Here is a 25,182-nt window from a genome sequence, read left to right as displayed (position 1 = left end):
GCAAGCTCTCTTGGAAGCCACTGAACCGTTAACAATAAAACATGCTGGGTCCTATGGCTTTCCCTGAAAAGCCAACAGTCCACAACAGGGTAATGGGAAAGACTGACTCCCTCCTCCACTTTTCTTTTCTCCCTCTCTCCCCTGACTCTCTCGTTCTCTCTCCCTAATTTCTCTCTATATCGCTCAGTTACACTCTCTCTCTACTTCTCCCTTAGTCTTCTTATGCCACAAGGTAAGCCTTTAGTCCATAGATAGCAGCATAGTCCAGGGGACATTGTCTTGATCTTTTGGGTTCATTTCTCATGTCAAACTACATTAAGAGAGGTATTGTTCTTTCCGTTTAGTATGTGTACTCAACTTCATGGCCAATTGACCATCTAACCTGTATGGGAGTGAAAACATGTTTTGATGACTGTTTAAACAGAAGAATACAGTATGTAGCGAATGTCATTGTAGTTTGTAAACATACATCAGTTGGTGGTTTGTATTGAACCTTTCCTTTACCAGGTTGTCCCATTGAGATCAAAATACCTCTCTTTCAAAGGAGACCTGGCAATGAAAAAACATTACCACCAATTGATCTACATCACCCGGTGTCAAGGACCTTATTAATGTTTACGTACTGGTTTTCCCACTTCATACGTACAGTTGAAGTCGTACGTTTACATACACTTAGGTTGGAGTCATTAAAACTCGTTTTTCAACCACTCCACAAATTTCTTGTTAACAAACTATAGTTTGGGCAAGTCAGTTAGGACATCTACTTTGTGCATGACACAAGTCATTTTTCCAACTATTGTTAACAGACAGATTATTTCACTTATAATTCACTGGATCACAATTCCAGTGGGTCAGAAGTTTACATAACCTGAGTTAAACAGCCTGGAAAATTTCAGAAAACTATGTCATGGCTTTAGAAACTTCTGATAGGCTAATTGACATAATTTGAGTCCATTGTAGGTGTACCTGTGGATATACAGTGGGGCAAAAAAGTATTTAGTCAGCCACCAATTGTGCAAGTTCTCCCACTTAAAAAGATGAGAGAGGCCTGTAATTTTCATCATAGGTACACTTCAACTATGACAGACAAAATGACAAAAGAAAATCCAGAAAATCACATTGTAGGATTTTTAATGAATTTATTTGCAAATTATGGTGGAAAATAAGTATTTGGTCAATAACAAACAAGCAAGATTTCTGGCTCTCACAGACCTGTAACTTCTTCTTTAAGAGGCTCCTCTGTCCTCCACTCGTTACCTGTATTAATGGCACCTGTTTGAACTTGTTATCAGTATAAAAGACACCTGTCTACAACCTCAAACAGTCACACTCCAAACTCCACTATGGCCAAGACCAAAGAGCTGTCAAAGGACACCAGAAACAAAATTGTAGACCTGCACCAGGCTGGGAAGACTGAATCTGCAATAGGTAAGCAGCTTGGTTTGAAGAAATCAACTGTGGGAGCAATTATTAGGAAATGGAAGACATACAAGACCACTGATAATCTCCCTCGATCTGGGGCTCCACGCAAGATCTCACCCCGTGGGGTCAAAATGATCACAAGAACGGTGAGCAAAAATCCCAGAACCACACGGGGGGACCTAGTAAATGACCTGCAGAGAGCTGGGACCAAAGTAACAAAGCCTACCATCAGTAACACACTACGCCGCCAGGGACTCAAATACTGCAGTGCCAGACGTGTCCCCCTGTTTAAGCCAGTACATGTCCAGGCCCATCTGAAGTTTGCTAGAGAACATTTGGATGATCCAGAAGAAGATTGGGAGAATGTCATATGGTCAGATGAAACCAAAATATAACTTTTTGGTAAAAACTCAACTCGTCGTGTTTGGAGGACAAAGAATGCTGAGTTACATCCAAAGAACACCATACCTACTGTGAAACATGGGGGTGGAAACATCATGCTTTGGTGCTGTTTTTCTGCAAAGGGACCAGGACGACTGATCCGTGTAAAGGACAGAATGAAATGGGGCCATGTATCGTGAGATTTTGAGTGAAAACCTCCTTCCATCAGCAAGGGCATTGAAGATGAAACGTGGCTGGGTCTTTCAGCATGACAATGATCCCAAACACACCGCCCGGGCAACGAAGGAGTGGCTTCGTAAGAAGCATTTCAAGGTCCTGGAGTGGCCTAGCCAGTCTCCAGATCTCAACCCCATAGAAAATCTTTGGAGGGAGTTGAAAGTCCGTGTTGCCCAGCAACAGCCCCAAAACATCACTGCTCTAGAGGAGATCTGCATGGAGGAATGGGCCAAAATACCAGCAACAGTGTGTGAAAACCTTGTGAAGACTTACAGAAAACGTTTGACCTCTGTCATTGCCAACAAAGGGTATATAACAAAGTATTGAGAAACTTTTGTTATTGACCAAATACTTATTTTCCACCATAATTTGCAAATAAATTCATTAAAAATCCTACAATGTGATTTTCTGGATTTTATTTTCTCATTTTGTCTGTCATAGTTGAAGTGTATGATGTCTACCTGAAGTCTACTTGAAGTCTACCTATGATGAAAATTACAGGCCTCTCTCATCTTTTTAAGTGGGAGAACTTGCATAATTGGTGGCTGACTAAATACTTTTTTGCCCCACTGTATTTCAAGGCCTTCCTTCAAACTCAGTGCCTCTTTGCTTGACATCATGGGAAAATCAAAAGAAATCAGCCAAGACCTTAGAAAAACAATTGTGGACCTCCACAAGTCTGGTTCATCCCTGGGAGCAATTTCCAAACGTCTGAAGGTACCACGTCCATCTGTACATACAATAGTACACAATTATAAACACCGTGGGACCACGCAGCCGTCATACCGCTCAGGAAGGAGACGCGTTCTGTCTCCTCGAGATGAACATACTTTGGTGCGAAAAGTGCAAATCAATCCCAGAACAACAACAAAGGACCTTGTGAAGATGCTGGAGGAAACAGGTACAAAAGTATCTATATCCACAGTAAAACAAGTCCTATATCGACATAACCTGAAAGGCCGCTCAGCAAGGAAGAAGCCACTGCTCCAAAACCGCCAGACTACGGTTTGCAACAAAGATCGTACTTTTTGGAGAAATGTCCTCTGGTCTGATGAAACAAAAATAGAACTATTTGGCCATAATGACCATTGTTATGTTTGGAGGAAAAAGGGTGAGGCTTACAAGCCGAAGAACACCATCCCAACTGTGAAGCACGGGGGTGGCAGCATCATGTTGTGGGGGTGCTTTGCTGCAGGGAGGACTGGTGCACTTCATAAAATAGATGGCATCATGAGGGGGGAAAAGTATGTGGATATATTGAAGCAACATCTCAAGACATCAGTCAGGAAGTTAAAGATTGGTCGCAAATGGGTCTTCCGAATGGACAATGACCCCAAGCATACTTCCAAAGTTGTGGCAAAATGGCTTAAGGACGACAAAGTTAAGGTATTGGAGTGGCCATCACAAAGCCCTGACCTCAATTCTTTTAGAAAATTTGTGGGCAGAACTGAAAAAATGTGTGCGAGCAAGGAGGCCTACAAACCTGACTCAGTTACACCAGCTCTGTCAGGAGGAATGGGCCCAAATTCACCCAACTTATTGTGGAAAGCTTGTGGAAGGCTACCCGAAACATTTGACCCAAGTTAAACAATTTAAAGGCAATGCTACAAATACTAATTGAGTGTATGTACACTTCTGACCCGCTGGGAATGAGATGGAAGAAATGAAAGCTGAAATAAATCATTCTCTCTACTATTATTCTGACATTTCACATTCTTAAAATAAAGTGGTGATACTAACTCACCTAAGACAGGGAATTTGTACTAGGATTAAATGTCAGGAATTGTGAAAAACTGAGTTTAAATGTAATTTGGCTAATGTGTATGTAAACTTCTGACTTCAACTGTAAGTGGATAGCCTGTTTACAACTCTAAGCATTTACCTGCTGCCGCCCCCAAGGTTACAAAGCATATAGTGTAGTCCTGTGTTTGCTAGGTAGCTGTGCACTTCAAAGTAATCAAGGGGCAGGGTTAGAAATGAGGAGAGGGAGGAAAGAAGGGGGAGCGTTCAATTAAAAGACAATGTTATGTAACAGTTTGAGAGTTTTGAGGACAGTTATCTTTCAAAATGTAATTTTTGGGGGGAATTCTTAACAATAGGTGGAAGATTATATGTGAAAATGAAAACAAAGAAATCCTACATAAATAGCTGAAGTGTGAACCATAGAAGTTCATAAATAATCTATTAATTTACAGTATCTCTAGAGCAGGCGGATTTAACCATTATCATTGTGAAAAGAAAACATACAGTACCAGCCAAAAGTTTGGACACACCTACTCATTCAATTGGTTTTCTCATTATTTCTACTATTTCCTACATTCTAGAATAATAGCGAAGACATCAAAACTGTCACATAACACATAAGTAGCCACCCATTGCCTTGATGACAGCTTTGCACACTCTTGGCATTCTATCAACCAGCTTCACCTGGAATGCTTTTCAAACAGTCTTGAAGGAGTTCCCACATATGCTGAGCACTTGTTGGCTGCTTTTCCTTCACTCTGCGGTCCAACTCATCTCAAACCATCTCAATTGGGTTGAGGTCGGGTGATTGTGGAGGCCAGGTCATCTGATGCAGCCCTCCATCACTCACCTTCTTGGTCAAATAGCCCTTACACAGCCTGGAGGTGTGTTGGGTCGTTGAAAAACAAATGACAGTCCCACTAAGCGCAAACCAGATGGGATGGCGTATCGCTGCAGAATGCTGTGGCAGCCATGCTGGTTAAGTATGCCTTGAATTCTAAATAAATCACTGACAGTGTCACCAGCAAAGCGCCCCCACACCATCACACCTCCTCCTCCATGCTTCAAGGTGGGAACCACACATGCAGAGATCATCCGTTCACCTACTCTGTGTCTCACAAAGACACAGCGGTTGGAACCCGAAAATCTCAAATTTGGACTCAGAGTTAAGGTTAGACTTGGACTTTTACCAAGAAGGGCTATCTTCTGTATACCACACCTACCTTGTCACAACACAACTGAATGGCTCAAACGCATTAAGAAGGAAAGAAATTCCACAAATTAACGAGGCACACCTGTAAATTGAAATGCATTCCAGGTGACTACCTCATGAAGCTATTTGAGAGAATGCCAAGAGTGTGCAGTGCTGTCATCAAGGCAAAGGGTGGCTAATTTGAAGAATCTCAAATATAAAATCTATTTTGATTTGTTTAACACTTTTTTGGTTACTACATGATTCCATATGTGTTATTTCATAGTTGTGATGTCTTCACTATTATTCTACAATGTGGAAAATAGTAAAAATAAAGAAAAACCCTTGAATGAGTTGGTGTGTCCAAACTTTTGACTGGTACTGTACATATTACATGATGTAAGTAATAAAGAAAATGTGTTCTACAAAAACTCCTGTTGTGAGGTGTTGTGTATCTACTCAAGACTTTGGAAATAGCTCAAACTCAAAGTGAAAGCAACAGTAATGCAGTCACATGCTCACAGACCCAGCAGAGTGGAGCTCAAAACAGAAGCAGGTGAATATACAGTGCAGTCTGCTGCCCCCTTCTGTCTAAATTACCAACTGCAGGCGATGAGAGGTTAATTAATCACCATTATTTCGCACTCCCAAAACATCAGTTACTTTTTAATTTCAACCTCTATAAATCATTCTAGGGCTGCACCCTAAACAGAACCCTATTCCCTATATAGTCCATTACTTTTGACCACAGGTCTATCACTATATATTGAATAAGGTGCTTTTTTAGATGCAGACTGTTTGAATGGGTCATTAGTATAGCTTGGTATAAGAGGATGTTGTATTTAATAAGGATGCCAACAATTGAGGAAAGTAATGCGGCCAACAATTGAGTCAATCTGCCAATACAAGCATGGGACCTTTACAGTCAGACTAGAGAAACTACTATACCCTTATACTATTGCCTGGTCCCAGATCTGTTTGTGATCTTGCCAACTCCCTTTCTGCCATTGCCGAGTCAAACATTGCACGACAATTCCATAAGGATTTAGCAAGAGAGCAGATACAGACTGGCATCCAGCAGACTGGCACCAAGCAGACTGGCACCCAGGCTAACCTCTCTACAGAGAATAATTATTCGACAACGGTTGGTACATGGATTCAGTCTTTAAATATCACAAGAGGTCAAACCATAGATTAAATATATTACATTCACAATTTACATAAATAATAAATTTGTACTATATAAATAGATGCTAATCTATAAACAGTATATATTAGATTAGAATTGGAGAAGGGGACTATTCATTTAAAAGTACATGGTACCGTGTCATCCCAAACAATGCACCAGTGACAAATATACATAGGGCCCTGAGTTTTACCAGGGAATACCTCTGGCCCTATTCATACAAAACAAGTTGGCACTCAGTTATGAAATTATGGGAAGTGTAGTTCTTGTAATCCCTTGTGGGCAACAGAGTGGCTGTACTGGGGTGTGTGCATGGACTACAGTCCCAGGGGGAAGGGTTCATCTGGGGTGTAGTTGAGTCTGGCGTACATAAACATGAGTCCCCAGAGAAGAGATGATGGCAAACAGCCACAGGAACAGCCTGTCCACCACGATGGCTATGTACTGCCAGTCCTGTCTCCTGTAGGGTAAACACACGCAGGCACACACACAAAGAGACGGAGACATACAGTGCCTTCGGAAAGTATTCAGATCCCTTGACTTTTTCCACATTTTTGTAGGGTACAACCTTATTCTAAAATGGATTAATTTGTTTTTTTCCCATCATCAATCTACACACAATACCATATGATGACAAAGCAAAAACTGGTCTTTAGAAATGCAAATGTAAAAATAAAAAAAAAAGATACTGAAATAGCACATTTACATAAGTATTCAGACCCTTTACTCAGTACTTTGTTGAAGCAACTTTGGCAGTGATTACAACCTCGAGTGTTCTTGGGTATGACGCTACAAGCTTGGCACACCTGTATTTGGGAAGTTTCTCCCATTTTTCTCAGCAGATCCTTTCATGCTCTGTCAGGTTGGATGTGTAGCGTTGCTGCACAGCTATTTTCAGGTCTCTCTAGAGATGTTCGGTGGGGTTCAAGTACGGGCTCTGGATGGGCCAATCAAGGACATTCAGAGACTTGTCCCGAAGCCACTCCTGCGTTGTCTTGGCTGTGTGCTAAGGGTCGTTGTCCTGTTGTTCTCTTGTTGTCCTGTTGTTCTCTTGTTCTCCCATCTCCTCAGGGGAACTCTGGAGCTCTGTCAGAGTGACCATCGGGTTTTTGGTCACTTCCCTGACCAAGGCCCTTCTCACCCGATTGCTCAGTTTGGCCGGACGGCCAGCTCTAGGAAGAGTCTTGGTGGTTCCAAACTTCTTCCATTTAAGAGTGGTGGAGGCCACTGTGTTCTTGGGGACCTTCAATGCTGCAGAAATGTTTTAGTACCCTTCCCCAGATCTGTGCCTCGACAAAATCCTGTCTGCGAGCTCTGTGGTCAATTCCTTTGACCACATTGCTTGGTTTTTGTTCTGACATGCACTGTCAACTGTGGGACCTTATATAGACAGGTGTGTGCCTTTCCAAATCATGTCCAATCAATTGAATTTACAACAGGTGGACTCCAATAAAGTTGTAGAAACATCTCAAGGATGATCAATGGAAACAGGATTCACCTGAGCTCAATTTTGAGTCTCACAGCAAAGGGTCTGAATACTTATGTCAATAAGGTATTTCTGTTTTTATATTTAATACATTTGCTAAAATTTCTAAAAACCTGTTTTCGGCTTTGTCATTATGGGGTATTTTGTGTAGATTGCTGAGGAAAGTGTTTTATTTAATCCATTTTAGAATAAGGCTGTAACGTAACAAAATGTAGAAATAGTCAAGGGGTCTGAATACTTTCCGAAGGCACAGTACGCAAGCATGTGAGTATTGAAAAATGTACAGTATGTCTGCAGTGACACATGGACATCACTAGAGCATGCTAGGAACACTGACTGTGCTATGGGACTAGAGAATGGAGATGAATGTGATGAGAAGCGAGGGGGAGGTTGTGTGTGTGTGTGTGTGGTGCCCATCGAGGCGGTGCCATCCTGCTTCTTCAGCTGCTCATCCATGTATGTGACGGCAGCTATGGCTGACTTGAGGTCCGGGGGGAGGATCAGACAGTAGTTGTCACTGTCAAAGAACCTCTGGAGCTGCACTGTACTCTCACTCCTCAGAGAGAGAGAGAGAGAGAGAGAGAGAGAGAGAGAGAGAGAGAGAGAGAGAGAGAGAGAGAGAGAGAGAGAGAGAGAGAGAGAGAGAGAGAGAGAGAGAGAGAGAGAGAGAGAGAGAGAGAGAGAGAGAGAGAGAGAGAGAGAGAGAGAGAGAGAGAGAGAGAGAGAGAGAGAGAGAGAGAGAGAGAGAGAGAGAGAGAGAGAGAGAGAGAGAGAGAGAGAGAGAGAGAGAGAGAGAGAGAGAGAGAGAGAGAGAGAGAGAGAGAGAGAGAGAGAGAGAGAGAGAGAGAGAGAGAGAGAGAGAGAGAGGTGTATGGAAAGGAGGAGAGAGAGAGCAACAGCATATGAACACACACAAACAAACAAATGCACACACACACAAACAAACAAATGCACACACACACAAACAAACAAATGCACACACACACAAGTATTATGTATTTAGGCCCCCCCCCGCCCCATCCCCGGGCCGGAGTGACACACTCCTGACACAGAGGTAACATTGGGACAACCATGGAGCAACTTACTGTGGTGCTGGTATGACTTCTGACCCCTATAGGTATTCCTGCCTCACACAGCTGTTCCATAGCAGCAGTGATGTCAGAGAATCCATCCCGAACACTACTTTACGCTACGATGTATCTTTATGTGAGAGCTCGACAAAGGCACTGACTATCACTGTGTGTAACGTGGGGAACTACTATGCATCTAAGTTGACTATTATGTACTCATATAGCATTTAAGTGATCAGTATTTTATATAAACTCTACACTGCATTGTCCAATAGCGCAAAGTGTACAAACCACACTAGAATATCCACCAATTCACATAGAGAACAGCCAATGAATGTAATTTTTTTTTTATAGATCATATGAAACTACTCAGCCTGGTCTCATAAACTAGATGTAAGATAGTAAATGTAAATCCGGGACACTCAAATTAATTTGATATGTAACGTTTGGTATGGTTACATAAGACAAAAGGTTACTTAAGGCAAAAACGAAAGTAGGGTAGTTGGTAGGGGTGGATAGGTGGGCGTATAACGCAAACGTCTAGCAACCCAAAGTTTGCGCATTTGAATCGCATCACAGACAACTATACCATTTTAGCTAATTAGCAACTTTGCAACTACTTAACATGTTAGCTAAACCTTCGTCTAACCCTAAACTTAACCCTTTAACCTTACTCCTAACCCTAACCTTAGAATTTAACAGTAACCCTAACGTTAGCCACCTAGCTAATGTTAGTGTTAGCCACCATTAGCCACCGCAACAAATTCGTAGCGTTTAGCAAATTTGTAAGATATTGTACGCATTGCAATACGTAAGATGTCGTACGAATTGTAAATCGTAGCATATCATACGAAATGGATGATCGACATCCACAAATTAATACATACACTACGAAACGTAAAATATCATACTAATTGGAGTGTCCAAGATTTACATTTACTATCTTATGTCTACCCCCGAGTCCTGGTTGAACTACTGTATATCCCTTGGGTAACAAAGGACCGTTAAACAGTCACCACTAGCTGGCATCCGCCCAGTACTCTGCCCTGAACCTTAGTCACTGTTACTAGCCAGCTACCACCCGGTACTCTACCCTGCACCTTAGAGACTGCTTTGAACCTTGGCCACTTGACTAATGTTAACGTACTGTTTTACCCACTTTATATGTATATACTGTATTCTAGTCAAGACTCATCCAATATAACTACAGCTGTACACACCTTTTTTCTATTCATCAAATCAAATCAAATTTTATTGGTCACATACACATGGTTAGCAGATGTTAGTGCGAGTGTAGCGAAATGCTTATGCTTCTAGATCTGACAGTGCAGCAGTACTCATATACTGTCTTTAATGTCTATACACACCATCACATACAGTTGAAGTCGGAAGTTTACATACACTTAGGTTGGAGCCATTAAAACTAGAGTTCAACCTCTCGATTTCAACCACAACCACACACAAAAATGTATTGTTAACAAACTATAGTTTTTGCAAGTCGGTTAGGACATCTACTTTGTGCATGACACAATTAATTTTTCCAACAATTGTTTACAGACAGATTATTTCACTTATAATTCACTGTATCACAATTCCAGTGGGTCAGAAGTTTACATACACTAAGTTGACTGTGCCTTTCAACAGAATGGAAAATTCCAGAAAATGATGTCATGGATTTAGAAGCTTCTGCTAGCCTAATTGACATCATTTGAGTCAATTGAAGGTGTACCTGTGGATGTATTTCAAAGCCTACCTTCAAACACAGTGCCTCTTTGCTTGACATCATGGGACAATCAAAAGAAATCAGCCAAGACCTCAGAAAAAAATATGTATACCTCCACAACTCTGGTTCATCCTTGGGAGCAATTTCCAAATGCCTGAAGGTACCACGTTCATCTGTACAAACAACAGTACGCAAGTATAAACACCATGGGACCATGCAACCGTCATACCGCTCAGGAAGGAGACGCTTTCTGTCTCCTAGAGATGAACGTAAAAAGTGCAAATCAATCCCAGAACAACAGCAAAGGACCCTGTGAAGATGCTGGAGGAAACAGGTACAAAACTATCTATATCCACAGTAAAATGAGTACTATATCGACATAACCTGAAAGGCCGCTCAGCAAGGAAGAAGCCACTGCTCCAAAACCGCCATAAAAAAGCCAGACTACGGTTTGCTACAAAGATCGTACTTTTTGGAGAAATATCCTCTGGTCTGATGAAACAAAAATAGAACTGTTTCAGTAGATAGTAAACTAATTAGCTACTAGCTATTTAGTCATTGTTAGCCACTGCTAGCGGTCTTTACCTATAGCTCAGACACCAGCCGCTTTAGCCCGAATAATACCTGCCAGTCTTCACAGCGCGATATCAGCCCTGAGCATATCCAACTGCTTTTTCCCCCCACTACATCACCGGATTCCTGCCACAAGCTCTGGACCATTACACCAGATCATCGCAGCTAGCTAGCTGCTACTGAGTGGCTATTGTCCAGAAGCATGCACCAGTTATCTTCGAGCTAGCCTCGAGCTAGGCCCATCTCCCGGCTAGCAAACAAAGTACCCCAACTACAATATCTCTCTTGCCAATTGGCCTGAACCCTTTGTCGACACAGAGCCCCGGCGATCCATCACGACTGGTCTGCTGGTCTGCTGACGTAATTCGGCCGATGTGCTCTCAACCGGCCTCTGCGTCGTAGATGTTGGTGAAGATCTATCTGCTAGCCCCGGCCCGCTACCTTCCTGAACGCCATGTCCCCCGCTCGCCTAGCGTAGAAATCGACTACCGAACGGCTCCCTGTTTCATCTATTGCTGCTCATTGAACTCTATGATCACTCGGCTACACAGCTGATGCCTGCTGGACTGTTCATTAACACGATACTTCATTTAGTTTATCTGTCGGCCCCAGCCTCGAACTCAGGCCCTGTGTATAGCTAACTGACCCTCACTGCCCATTCATCGCCATTTACTCACCCGTTGTTGTCTTAGCTCTCCCAATCAACACCTGTGATTGCATTATGCCTCTCTCTAATTTCAATATGCCTTGTATACTGTTGTTTAAGGCAGCTTTCATTGTTTTATTTTACCTAGTCCCGCTCAACATGCCTCAGATGGCCCCTTTGTCCCACCCCCCACACATGCGGAGACCTAGCTTAATTGGCGCCTCCAGAGATGCAACCTCTCATCGTCACTCAATGCCTAGGTTTACCTCCACTGTACTCGAACCCTACCATACCCTTGTCTGTACACTATGCCCTGAATCTATCCTACCACGCCCAGAAATCTGCTCCTTATATTCTCTGTTCCCAAAGCACTAGACGACCAGTTCTTATAGCCTTTAGCAGTACCCTCATCCTACTTCTCCTCTGTTCCTCTGGTGATGTAGAGGTTAACCCAGGCCCTTTGTGTCCTCAGGTGCTCTCATTTGTTGACTTCTGCAACCGTCAAAGCCTTGGGTTCATGCATGTTAACATCAGAAGCCTCCTCCCTAAATTTGCCGACTCTTTTCTCTGTTTATATCAACGATGTCGTTCTTGCTGCGGGTGATTCTTTGATCCACCTCTACGCAGATGACACCATTCTGTATACATCTGGCCTTTCTTTGGACACTGTGTTAACAAACCTCCAAACGGGCTTCAATGCACTACAACACTCCAACCGTGACCTCAAACTGCTCTTAAATACTAGTAAAACGAAATGCATGCTCTTCAAACGATTGCTGTCTGCACCCGCCCGCCCGACTAGCATCACTACTCTGGACGGTTCTGACTTAGAATATGTGGACAACTATAAATACCTAGATGTCTGGCTAGACCGTAAACTCTCCTTCCAGGCTCATATTAAGCATCTCCAATCCAAAATTAAATCTAGAATCGGCTTCTTATTTCGCAACAAAGCCTCCTTCACTCATGCTGCCAAACATACCCTCGTAAAACTGACTATCCTACCGATCCTTGACTTTGGCGATGTCATTTTTCAAAATAGCCCCCAACACTCTACTCAGCAAATTGGATGCAGTCTGCGACCACCACTGCGACCTGTACGCTCTCGTTGGCTGGTCCTGGAGCTACATATTCGCCGCCATACCCACTGGCTCCAGGTCATCTATAAGTCTTTGCTAGGTAAAGTTCCGCCTTATCTCAGCTCACTGGTCACCATAGCAACACCCACCCCGTAGCACGCGCTCCAGCAGGTATATTTCACTGGTCATCCCCAAAGCCAACACCTACTTTGGGCCGCCTTTCCTTCCAGTTCTCTGCTGCCAATGACTGTAACGAATTGCAAAAATCACTGAAGTGGGAGACTTATATCTCCCTCACTAACTTTAATCGTCAGCTGTCAGAGCAGTTTACCGATCGCTGCAGCTGTACACAGCCCATCTGTAAATAGCCCATCCAAACAACTACCTACCTCATCCCCATATACACTGCTCAAAAAAATAAAGGGAACACTTAAACAACACAATGTAACTCCAAGTCAATCACACTTCTGTGAAATCAAACTGTCCACTTAGGAAGCAACACTGATTGACAATAAATTTCACATGCTGTTGTGAAAATGGAATAGACAACAGGTGGAAATGATAGGCAATTAGCAAGACACCCCCAATAAAGGAGTGGTTCTGCAGGTGGTGACCACAGACCACTTCTCAATTCCTATGCTTCCTGGCTGATGTTTTGGTCACTTTTGAATGCTGGCGGTGCTTTCACTCTAGTGGTAGCATGAGACGGAGTCTACAACCCACACAAGTGGCTCAGGTAGTGCAGCTCATCCAGGATGGCACATCAATGCGAGCTTTGGCAAGAAGGTTTGCTGTGTCTGTCAGCGTAGTGTCCAGAGCATGGAGGCGCTACCAGGAGACAGGCCAGTACACCAGGAGACGTGGAGGAGGCCGTAGGAGGGCAACAACCCAGCAGCAGGACCGCTACCTCCGCCTTTGTGCAAGGAGGAGCAGGAGGAGCACTGCCAGAGCCCTGCAAAATGACCTCCAGCAGGCCACAAATGTGCATGTGTCTGCTCAAACGGTCAGAAACAGACTCCATGAGGGTGGTATGAGGGCCCGATGTCCACAGGTGGGGGTTGTGCTTACAGCCCAACACCGTGCAGGACGTTTGGCATTTGCCAGAGTACACCAAGATTGGCAAATTCTCCACTGGCGCCCTGTGCTCTTCACAGATGAAAGCAGGTTCACACTGAGCACGTGACAGACGTGACAGAGTCTGGAGACGCCGTGGAGAACGTTCTGCTGCCTGCAACATCCTCCAGCATGACCGGTTTGGCGGTGGGTCAGTCATGGTGTGGGGTGGCATTTCTTTGGGGGGCCGCACAGCCCTCCATGTGCTCGCCAGAGGTAGCCTGACTGCCATTAGGTACCGAGATGAGATCCTCAGACCCCTTGTGAGACCATATGCTGGTGCGGTTGGCCCTGGGTTCCTCCTAATGCAAGACAATGCTAGACCTCATGTGGCTGGAGTGTGTCAGCAGTTCCTGCAAGAGGAAGGCATTGATGCTATGGACTGGCCCGCCCGTTCCCCAGACCTGAATCCAATTGAGCACATCTGGGACATCATGTCTCGCTCCATCCACCAACGCCACGTTGCACCACAGACTGTCCAGGAGTTGGCGGATGCTTTAGTCCAGGTCTGGGAGGAGATCCCTCAGGAGACCATCCGCCACCTCATCAGGAGCATGCCCAGGCGTTGTAGGGAGGTCATACAGGCACGTGGAGGCCACACACACTACTGAGCCTCATTTTGACTTGTTTTAAGGACATTACATCAAAGCTGGATCAGCCTGTAGTGTGGTTTTCCACTTTAATTTTGAGTGTGACTCCAAATCCAGACCTCCATGGGTTGATAAATTTGATTTCCATTGATAATTTTTGTGTGATTTTGTTGTCAGCACATTCAACTATGTAAAGAAAAAAGTATTTAATAAGAATATTTCATTCATTCAGATCTAGGATGTGTTATTTTAGTGTTCCCTTTATTTTTTTGAGCAGTGTATATTTTTTCTGCTCTTTTGCACACCAGTACTTCTACTTGCACATCCTCATCTGCACATATATCACTCCAGTGTAAATTGCTAAATTGTAGTTACTTTGCCACTATGGCCTATTTATTGCCTTAACTCCTTACTTCATTTGCACACACTGTTTACAGATTTTTCTACTGTGTTGACTGTACATTTGTTTATTCCATGTGTAATTCTGTGTTGTTTTTGTCGCACTGCTTTGCTTTCTCTTGGCCAGTTCGAGGTTGTAAATGAGAACTTGTTCTCAACTGGCCTACCTTGTTAAATGAAGGTGAAAAAAATACAAATATATATCACTATATCATTAGCAATATATCACTGTATCACTAGCAATATATCACAATATTACTATATCATTAGCAATATATCACTATATCATAAGCCATACATCACTAGCAATATATCAGTATATCAATTTTGATGCTCACCGAATATTTAGAATATTTAATACACCATACATGTACAGTTGGTTTTATGGAGATACATGTACAAATATTTCACTGTTTTATACTCACACAGCCAATGAGAGATGTGTGTGTTCGTTAGCCAGGCCCAGGGCCCAGGGCCATTTAGTATCTATCAGCTATCACCTCTTTAGGGAGGCCAGACTGGCACCAGATTCCACCTATTAGTCATCACCTCCACCATCATGTGGGCATCATAACCTCCTGGCAACACAAAGGCTAAGGGAGTGTGTGTGTGAGCTAGGGTGTCACTGAGGGGAGCATGATGTCACCAGGGACACAGGGCGACACCAGATATCTCCCCTTAGACTGGGGAAGTAGGAAACCAGACCAGTTCCGGTAAAGAAAGGGGATTAAGTGTGTGTGTGTGTGTATGTACATATGTGTGTGTGGTATAAAGGGTATAGGGATAGAAGGAATAGAACTACAATGCCAGACTCATATTTTATGGGGGCTGTATATCCCTGAGATGAGACATCAATTGGTCTAGTGAAGATTATACTACTGCCAAGAATGGGCACACAGTGGACCTAACTGTAATAGCAAGGCTGGCACTGGAGAAAAATGCTAAATAAAGTAGCTGTGATCTACTGGTGTGTCTCTGTTCTGTGTGTCGGTGTGAGAGGGTGTGAGTGGGTGTGCTATGTATGAGTTCATGAGTATGTGTGCCTCTATTCGTTTGCTCTCTAAGTGTGGGTGTCTGTGTGTGTTTGTAAACTATATCTGTCTGTTTATGTGACTGTGTGAGTGTGTGTGAGAAAGAGTGAGTGACGGAGCGAGGCAGGCTCCATCTGTCTGTGGTAATGAATAGAAGCCCTGGAATGCTGCTGTCACGCAGTAGGCAGGACGGAGCATAGCTGGGCCCTGAGGTGGAAAGAGCTCTCTCTCTCTCTCCCCCTCACACACACACACACACACACACACACACACACACACACACACACACACACACACACACACACACACACACACACACACACACACACACACACACACACGCACACACACACACACACACACACACACACACACACGCACACACCACGCGCGCACACACACGCACACACACGCACGCACACGCACACACACGCGCGCACGCGCACGCACACACTTTCGGCTACCGATACCATCTTGGAGCAGTCCCAGACATCCTGAAATTTTCAAACATGTTTGATTTTATGCCTCCCGAATGGAGTAGAGGTCTAAGGCACTGCAGTGCTTGAGGCATCACTACCGACCCAGGTTCGATCCCATGCTGTGTTACAGCCGGACGTGACCAGGAGACCCATGAGGCGGCTCACAATTGGCCCAGCGTTGTCCGGGTTAGGGGAGGGTTTGGCCGGTCAGGTTGTCCTTGTCTCATCGCGCTCTAGCAACTCCTGTGGCGGGCCGGGCGCAGTGCACACTGACACGGTCACCAGGTGTACAGTGTTTACTCCGACACATTGGTGCAACTTGCTTCCAGGTTAAGTGGGCATTGTGTCAAGAAGCAGTGCGGATTGGTTGGGTTGTATTTCGGAGGACGCACGGCTCTCGACCTTTGCCTCTCCCGAGTCTGTACGGGAGTTGCAGCGATGAGACAAGACTAACTACCAATTGGATACCATGAAATTGTGGAGAAAAAGGGGTAAACTTAAAAAATATATATATATATTTGAAAGATCTTAAATAGTATTTGAACCCAGGTCTGGCTATGATGTACTGGTTTATAGGGCAGCTGCTGCGGTAGATAGCAGGAGGCAGCCAGTTCACTGTCTCATCGCTGTAGACCAGCACGTTGACACACATCACGACAAGAGAGACAACACAACATAAAGAGAGACCTAAGACAACAACATAGCATGGCAGCAACACAGGAAAACATAGCATAGCAGAACAGGTGTTGTATGTGGAGGATGAGGGCTGCAGGAGTCATGTGATGCACTTTTACTTTTTTTATTTTATTTAGGCAGGAGAGTCCCATTGAGACCAAGGTCTCCTTTTCAAGGGAACCTTGCACGAACTACACACCCAGTATGACAATCTACAAAGCCCTAGTAATTAGCCTCTATACCTAGAGATTATGGTAGGGCCAAAGTTTTTTCCTGATCATGTGGACTTGACCAGAAAAAAAATTCAACTGAGTGGCTGTGGATCCGACTTCTCTGGACCCCTCTCCAAAGCTTCTACGCATGCGCAGGATTTTCTACTTCAGTCTCTGCTCTACTCGTTCGGCTGCTCAGAGAGCGGGCTACTGAAGAAATTAGACAGAGGGAGGGGGGTGAAGACCTGCCTGTAATTGTTTTAGGATGGCCAACGTTTTTTATTGTAATACTGTGAAACTTGTAGTAGTCTTAAACTTGAAAATGCATTGAAATACTGATTGGTCACTGGCATGCCACTTTTGATGTGTATTTCAAATGACCAAAACGGGGATGGAAATACTTAAGATGATGATTCATATTCAGATGAGTAATTGACACAATGCCTAACATATTTATATGTTTCCCCATTCTGTAGTGCACATGATTTCCAGTGCACTATTTGTGTACGGGTTGATGGTCACTATACCTGTTACTGAATGTTATGGATTGTTCTCATATTGTTTGATAGTGCTTGACACCATAAGCTACTGAAGGTACAAGGACTGAGGACACACTGACTATCATTGTATTGATGACATTATGAACACTGTGATTCTGTAGCAGCTGGCAAAGTCGCAGTCTTTCATTTTGACTAGAAAGGGCCTGTCTCCAAGAGGCCCGTTAGACATTTTCTTTGCTTCTGTTAAGGAGGTGTTCTCCCTGAATTATTGTAATAGACCGGATATATATTTTTTATTAATATCAACAACTGCTCTCCTTTTGGTTCACCTGAAAATTCTCTTTACACCAGGATTACTCACAACAATTGAGAGGCAAAGCTATGCGAAGTGTTCAAATGATCACAGTATTAAGTGGATTGCTAGCTTTTTCTTGTTGTTGTAAAACAATTCTTACATTTTGAATTGAGTCAAAGGCAGCCCTGTCACTTGGTTTGCAATTAAGCTGAGGGATGGGGATGAAGGAATTCAATCATGTCTGGAATAGCGGAAAAATCTGAAGTCAAAATAGATTGTAAATAGAATGATCAGACAATGGAGTGTTAATGACCTTTAAATGTTACATTTGAAAAAAATCTATTTAACCAGCAAACCATGTACATCGCTCTCAATCGCTCTCCCCCATCCCAGCTAGCACATTTGGTTCCTTGGAAGTTGTGGGAACATACGTTTTTGGTTTCCCATTGGTTCTGGGAACAGGTAAACAGGTAAAACTGAACATTTGTCTCCCAGCTAGCACATAACATTCTGAGAACCAGATGTTTCTTAGAGCTTGGTGAAAGCGTGGTTGTCCTATGGCTATTTTGGATAAAACCTCCCCACAACTTTCTGGGAATGGTGCAGGATAGTTGATTGGCTTTTGAACATTCTAAGGAACTTGACAAAATTAATAAAAATATTGTTAATGTTCTAGGAACGTTCTCCAACTGGTTTGACATCGGGCATGTTCTCAAATAGTTCAGAGCACATTAAAAAACAACGTTCTTCTGTTGCAATTTCAGTACTACAGCATAATGTTTCCTACAGGTGTACTCGTGGTTCTATTTAAAGTTATGTTCTCAAATTGCTCCAAGAACGTTAGGAAACAATGTTCTTCTGTTGGAATTTCAGTATTTCCACAGAACCTTCCACACAAGTTCCCACGTGATTCTATTTAATTGTCATATTTTTACTACATTCTGGGAACGTTGGTGTGACTTAAGCGATGTTCTCAGAATGTTCAGAGAACGTATGGTTCTCTTTTATGTCAGTTCTTGGCAATATTCTGGGAATGTTCAAAAAATATATATTGTACACATTAACACCAATAAGCTCTAAATTCTGCTCTAAGTAAATGAAGAAAACGTTTCAGAAAAAACACAAGAAAACGTAATGATGTTCAGAGAACGTTCTAAGAATGTTACTTAAAAATATGTACATTCTGTTCTCAGCATCAACAAAACTCTCTCTATCCTCTATCAAGTTAAGTGTGTTAAGGTGTGTTGGTCGTGCCCACTAATTAGTGACACCTGATCTTAATGAGTGCTTGTTTCCTTTGAAATGGGGTCTGTTTGAGTAGACTAAAATGAACAGCTTTGTATGAGTAAAATAATCATGGCATGCTGGCTCCATCCTGGTGGCACAGTGGAATTTGATTGTTCCTATACCGTTTGATAGCAGAACTACTGAAGGTACAAGGACACACTGATTACTTCGCTTTGTGTTGATGACATTATGAACACTGTGATTTTGTATCCTTAAAACAAGCTTCCAGGGCTGATGTTTAGAAAACATTTGGTACTGTCTGATTTCTGTCTCCAAGAAGCCCGATAGACCTTTTCTTTGCCTCTGCCCTGAATGTGTTCTCTCTGACTTCTTGTAATATACCAGATATTTTTTATTGATGAACAACTGCTCTTCTTTTGGTTCACCTGAAAATACTGTCTACAGCAGGATTACCCACAACAATTGAGTGGGTAGAGCCTAAATGTGAAGTGTTCAGATGATCACATTCTTACAGGGATCAATAGTCAAAGGCAGCCCAGTCACTTGGTTTGCAATTAAGCTGAGGGATGGGGCTGAAGGAATCCAATCATGCTCAAATTCATAGTTGGCGCTCTGGATGCAAGGACTAGCAGTCCGTGAGATCAGCATGATAGTTTTTGAAGCTTTTCATCTTTGACGATTCCAGTTTCAGTGGAAAATATCTGGGATAGGCAATTGCATCATCTCAGAAGGCATTCATTTCCTCCTACACTGGGACTAACTTGTCGTTTTCTATAGCTGAAAATATTGTCATTGGATTGCTATACTCGGAAATGTTAGCCTTTGACCAGCTTCTGCCTGTCACTAGTTAAATGTATGAGGCTACTGTATTTAACACTTTAGGTTTGTGGAATCCAAACTAAGGGATACTACATCCATTGAAAGGGAGAGTTGAAGTGTTGTTTCTGTATACATGTCACAAGAGGCCAGGCAATACTGATAACACTAGAAAAAACATTGCCTGCTTGTGAGAAGCTCTTTGTAGAGTACAGCTAACAAGTACTCTGTACTCTTTGTAGACAACAGAGTACGGCTGCTGGACGACGCCTCCAAGCCACGCTATGCCGTGTGCCACACCACCGCCTGCAGGGCCCTGTGGAACTGCACCCTGATGCTGCTGGTATGGGCGCTAGCCGGCGTACGCTCCTGCTACTCAGCTGTCACCAATCTCATAGAGGTTGAATACGAGCGAGGGAGAAACGCTTTAGGGTGCGCGGTGCAGGAGTCTGTGTTTATGGTACATTTCTCAGTGGGGATCTGCGTAGCCATCGCATGTGTGCTGCTGCCCCACTACAAACAACTGTCCTCGTGGCTGAAGGAGGCCAACAGGCTGTCAGAGCAGAGGGACGACGTCAACCCAACGGTGCATAGCGATTTGAGCTTCAGGTATGCCAAGTTGGGGCAGCCAGGGGCTGACGAGGCGAAAGCACTGTCAGTGGAGGCCGAATGGCAGAGGCCCCCCCTTTACTGAGGTAAACTTTGAGCTTCAGCACAACGTGGGCGTCTTACCTGGTCCTGTGTATCGCCAGTGAGCTCTTAAACCCTGGGATCCCCGCATGCATCGGCCTCAACCTCCTGTGCTTTGAGTGCGCAAACAGCTTATTGGTGGGGCTGGTGTTCTGGCTCGAGCGATTGGCTGGGGCCGTATAGCAATCTCCCTGATGACATCTGCCAGTGGCAGGTTTACTGGCACTTAAGTAGAGGAGATGTTACAGACTCTGAGAAACATCCCAAGGCTGTGTTCAGCCTGTCAGACAGGGACAGAAACACACTCCTGCATGTCTGAATCAGGCCAAATGACAAGCGGACGTGACTCATGGGAGATAAGAAAACAATTATGCTGTTAGACAACCTAGTTAGCAGGCCTAGCCTCTGATTGCCAATAGTTCTTGCCCTTGACATAGCCCTTAGTTTAGGCTACCTCATTCTTACCACACACGTAAGGACATGGGCATAAAAAGGACGTGCAACAGTTTATGTAGTCTACTTTTTACGCTTCCATGTTTTACCAATAAACTCTGACACTCACTACACGAGTTTCATGTTTCTGTGCAACAGTAGGTAGGTCCAGGGTTAGGTTCCTGTGCAACAGTAGGTAGGTCCAGGGTTAGGTTCCTGTGCAACAGTAGGTAGGTCCAGGGTTAGGTTCCTGTGTAACAGTAGGTAGGTCCAGGGTTAGGTTCCTGTGCAACAGTAGGTAGGTCCAGGGTTAGGTTCCTGTGCAACAGTAGGTAGGTCCAGGGTTAGGTTTCTGTGCAACAGTAGGTAGGTCCAGGGTTAGGTTTCTGTGCAACAGTAGGTAGGTCCAGGGTTAGGTTTCTGTGCAACAGTAGGTAGGTCCAGGGTTAGGTTCCTGTGCAACAGTAGGTAGGTCCAGGGTTAGGTTTCTGTTTCTGTCCAGGGTTAGGTTTCTGATGGCTTTTCTTTTTTTAGAATGGTATGCTTTTTTCGTGTTTTACCTATTGCGATGTACACTAACTGACTCATACTGACTACACCTGAAATGTTTTGCAAATTAAATGGTACATGACAGCTAACGCTATGCTACGTCAACTTGAATCTTTCAATAGAAATTAAGCCTAATGCGTGGGAATAAGATGGACTATCCTACAGCCACAAACATGGCCGCGGGAAGATGTGGTGGGGGTGCTGTCTACGGGGGTATTCACTGCTCACTCAGGAGTCATTTGGTGGGATTTCTTATGTCAAATTACTCAAGTTGACTTTGTTCACGAATACAGCTTCATCTTTTTTATTGAATCCTAATGTATGTGGAATTCATTTTTATGGCCTTGTCATCTAGACTGTGCCTGTTGCCAAGTGTCTAACCGTCACCTGAACTGGCCAATCCTGTTGGTGTAGGCTACATTCTAAATCAACCAATGAGGGGAGACTACACTGGTACATTATTCTGGCTTGTAAAATCATAGTGATTTTAAACTGACCATGAGAAAAGACAGCTACTGTACGACAGAGTGAATTGAGCCCCTAGTCTAGGCATACACTGCCCTACACACAATTATAAATCAACTTTGTCATCAAATGTGATGGCAGCCCTTTTGCTGCCAACTATACTGCCTGTGTGTGTCACACTGCCCAAACCAAATTCACAATAAAAGTTAAGACTGCACCTGCTTGTAATGTCAAACGGGGAATATCCTAATGAGTCATAGATGGGTTGGCTGAGAACGTCACGAAAACGATGTGCGCGCTTCAGTGGGGCAGAAGTCTGTGTGGTGTTGTGATTCTGGATGGAAAGATAGCAACAATGACAATCTGCCATGTGGGAATCATAAGTGTCTCGTTTCAGAAAGTTTGATCTTGTTCTTGATACCGTGTCCTGTTTTGAGGTGTTTTGACTGATGTCACGTACATGCTAATATACAGTTGAAGTCTGAAGTTTACATACACTTAGCTTGGAGTCATTAAAACTTGTTTTTCAACCACTCCACAAATTTCTTGTTAACAAACTAGAGTTTTGGCAAATCGGTTAGGACATCAACTTTGTGCATGACAAGTCATTTTCCAACAATTGTTTAATTCACTGTGTCACAATTCCAGTGGATCAGAAGTTTACATACACTAAGTTGACTGTGCCTTTAAACAGCTTGGAAAATTCCAGAAAATTATGTCATGGCTCAAGAAGCTTCTGATAGGCTAATTGACATCATTTGAGTCAATTGGAGGTGAACCTGTGGATGTATTTCAAGGCCTACCTTCAAACTCAGTGCCTCTTTGCTTGACATCATGGGAAAATCAAAAGAAATCAGCCAAGACCTCAGGAAACAAATTGTAGACCTCCACACGTCTGGTTCATCCTTGGGAGCAATTTCCAAACGCCTGAAGGTTCATCTGTACACAAATATAAACATCGTGGGACCACGGAGACGCGTTCTTTCTCCTAGAGATGAACGTACTTTGGTGCGAAAAGTGCAAATCAATCCCAGAACAGCAGCAAAGGACCTTGTGAAGATGCTGGAGGAAACAGGTACAAAAGTATCTATATCCACAGTAAAACAAGTCCTATATCGACATTACATGAAAGGCCGCTCAGCAAGGAAGAAGCCACTGCTCCAAAACCGCCATAAAAAAGCCAGACTACAGATTGAAACTAAACATGGGGACAAAGATTGTACTTTTTGGAGAAATGTCCTCTGTTCTGATGAAACAAAAATAGAACTGTTTGGCCATAATGACCATCGTTATGTTAGGAGGAAAAAGGGGGAGGCTTGCAAGCCGAAGAGCACCATCCCAACCATGAAGCACGGGGGTGGCAGCATCATGTTGTGGGGGTGCTTTGCTGCAGGAGGGACTGGTGCACCCCACAAAATAGATGGCATCATGCGGGAGGAAAAGTATGTGGATATATTGAAGCAACATCTCAAGACATCAGTCAGGAAGCTAAAGCTTGGTCGTAAATGGGTCTTCCAAATGGACAATGACCCCAAGCATACTTCCAAAGTTGTGGCAAAATGGCTTAAGGACAACAAAGTCAAGGTATTGGAGTGGCCATCACAAAGCCCTGACCTCAATTCTATAAAAAAATTGTGGGCAGAACTGAAAAAGCGTGTGCGAGCTACGAGGCCTACAAACCTGACTCAGTTACACCAGCTCTATCAGGAGGAATGGGCCAAAATTCACCCAACTTATTGTGGGAAGCTTGTGGAAGGCTACCCGAAACGTTTGACCCAAGTTAAACAATTTCAAAGGCAATGCTACCAAATACTAATTGAGTATGTAAACTTCTGACCCACTGGGAATGTGATGAAAGAAATAAAAGCTGAAATAAATAATTCTCTCTACTATTATTCTGACATTTCACATTCTTAAAATAAAGTGGTGATCCTAATTGACCTAAGACAGGAAATCTTTACCAGGATTAAATGTCAGGAATTGTGAAAAACTGAGTTAAATGTATTTGGCAAACATGCTGACCAGACCGGACACGTCGCAAAATACATTTAGAAATCCATGTTATTCAATTATTGCGCCAACGAGTGTCTGCATTGCCAAGGGCTAAAATAGAACTCCTTTCTATTTCTGACGCAGATCGCGCTGCAAGTCCTGCCTCTCCCATCTCCTAATTGGTTTATAGAAGCAGGTACCCGCGTGCCATCTCCTCATTGGTTATACCCACGTGGGTGATTGAAAGACGAACTGTTTTGCCGGTAGTCGTGGTAATACTATGAAAGTTTAGATGCCAATCACCATATAAGTTCAAAGATGAAAAGGCCTGGAAGGAGGAGAGATGACTAGAAACGATTCGGTTGGCCGTTTTATGTGTGGATTAATTGGCGGAGTAGAGGAGCAAGTGCAATTCGGATAAAATAACAACTCAATGTTTATATCCCAAGACAAATTAGCTAGCAACAGCAAGCTAACTAGCTAAATTGCCATACATGTTTAATGCTTTTCGACCTGTCCCCAAATTAATGTCATTGGTTCCGAGTTTGTTCTGCTATTTTAACCTGCGTGTCGTGATCGCGTTTGGTGTGGGGGGCAAAATACATTTATGCAAGATGGCCCTCTAAACAAGGACTGATTTAGACCTGGGACACCAGAGGGGTGTAATTATCAGGTATAACAGAAAACCAGGGGTGTATTCATTAGTTGGATTCTGTTGCAAAACGTTTTACTCAAAAAGCTCTTCAACGTGAAGTAAAATTGGTTGGGTTCTTAAACGGAAGAACGCATGACCCCATGAAACTGATTGAGATCAAATGGTTGGCATGCAGATGCTGCATGGACGTTTCCCGTGGTAAAACTTGAAGAATTGTTGTAGGTTGACGTTTACGGGAATGAGTCTTGTCCTTGAGGCAGAACTGAGAGATTTCCTCTATTATAAAAATGCATAAAAAAAAGA

The sequence above is a fragment of the Salvelinus alpinus genome, chromosome 11 (genome assembly GCF_045679555.1).
Source record: "Salvelinus alpinus chromosome 11, SLU_Salpinus.1, whole genome shotgun sequence".
In the NCBI taxonomy this organism is placed as follows: Eukaryota; Metazoa; Chordata; class Actinopteri; order Salmoniformes; family Salmonidae; genus Salvelinus; species Salvelinus alpinus.
Note: the sequence above shows the minus strand (reverse complement) of the source record.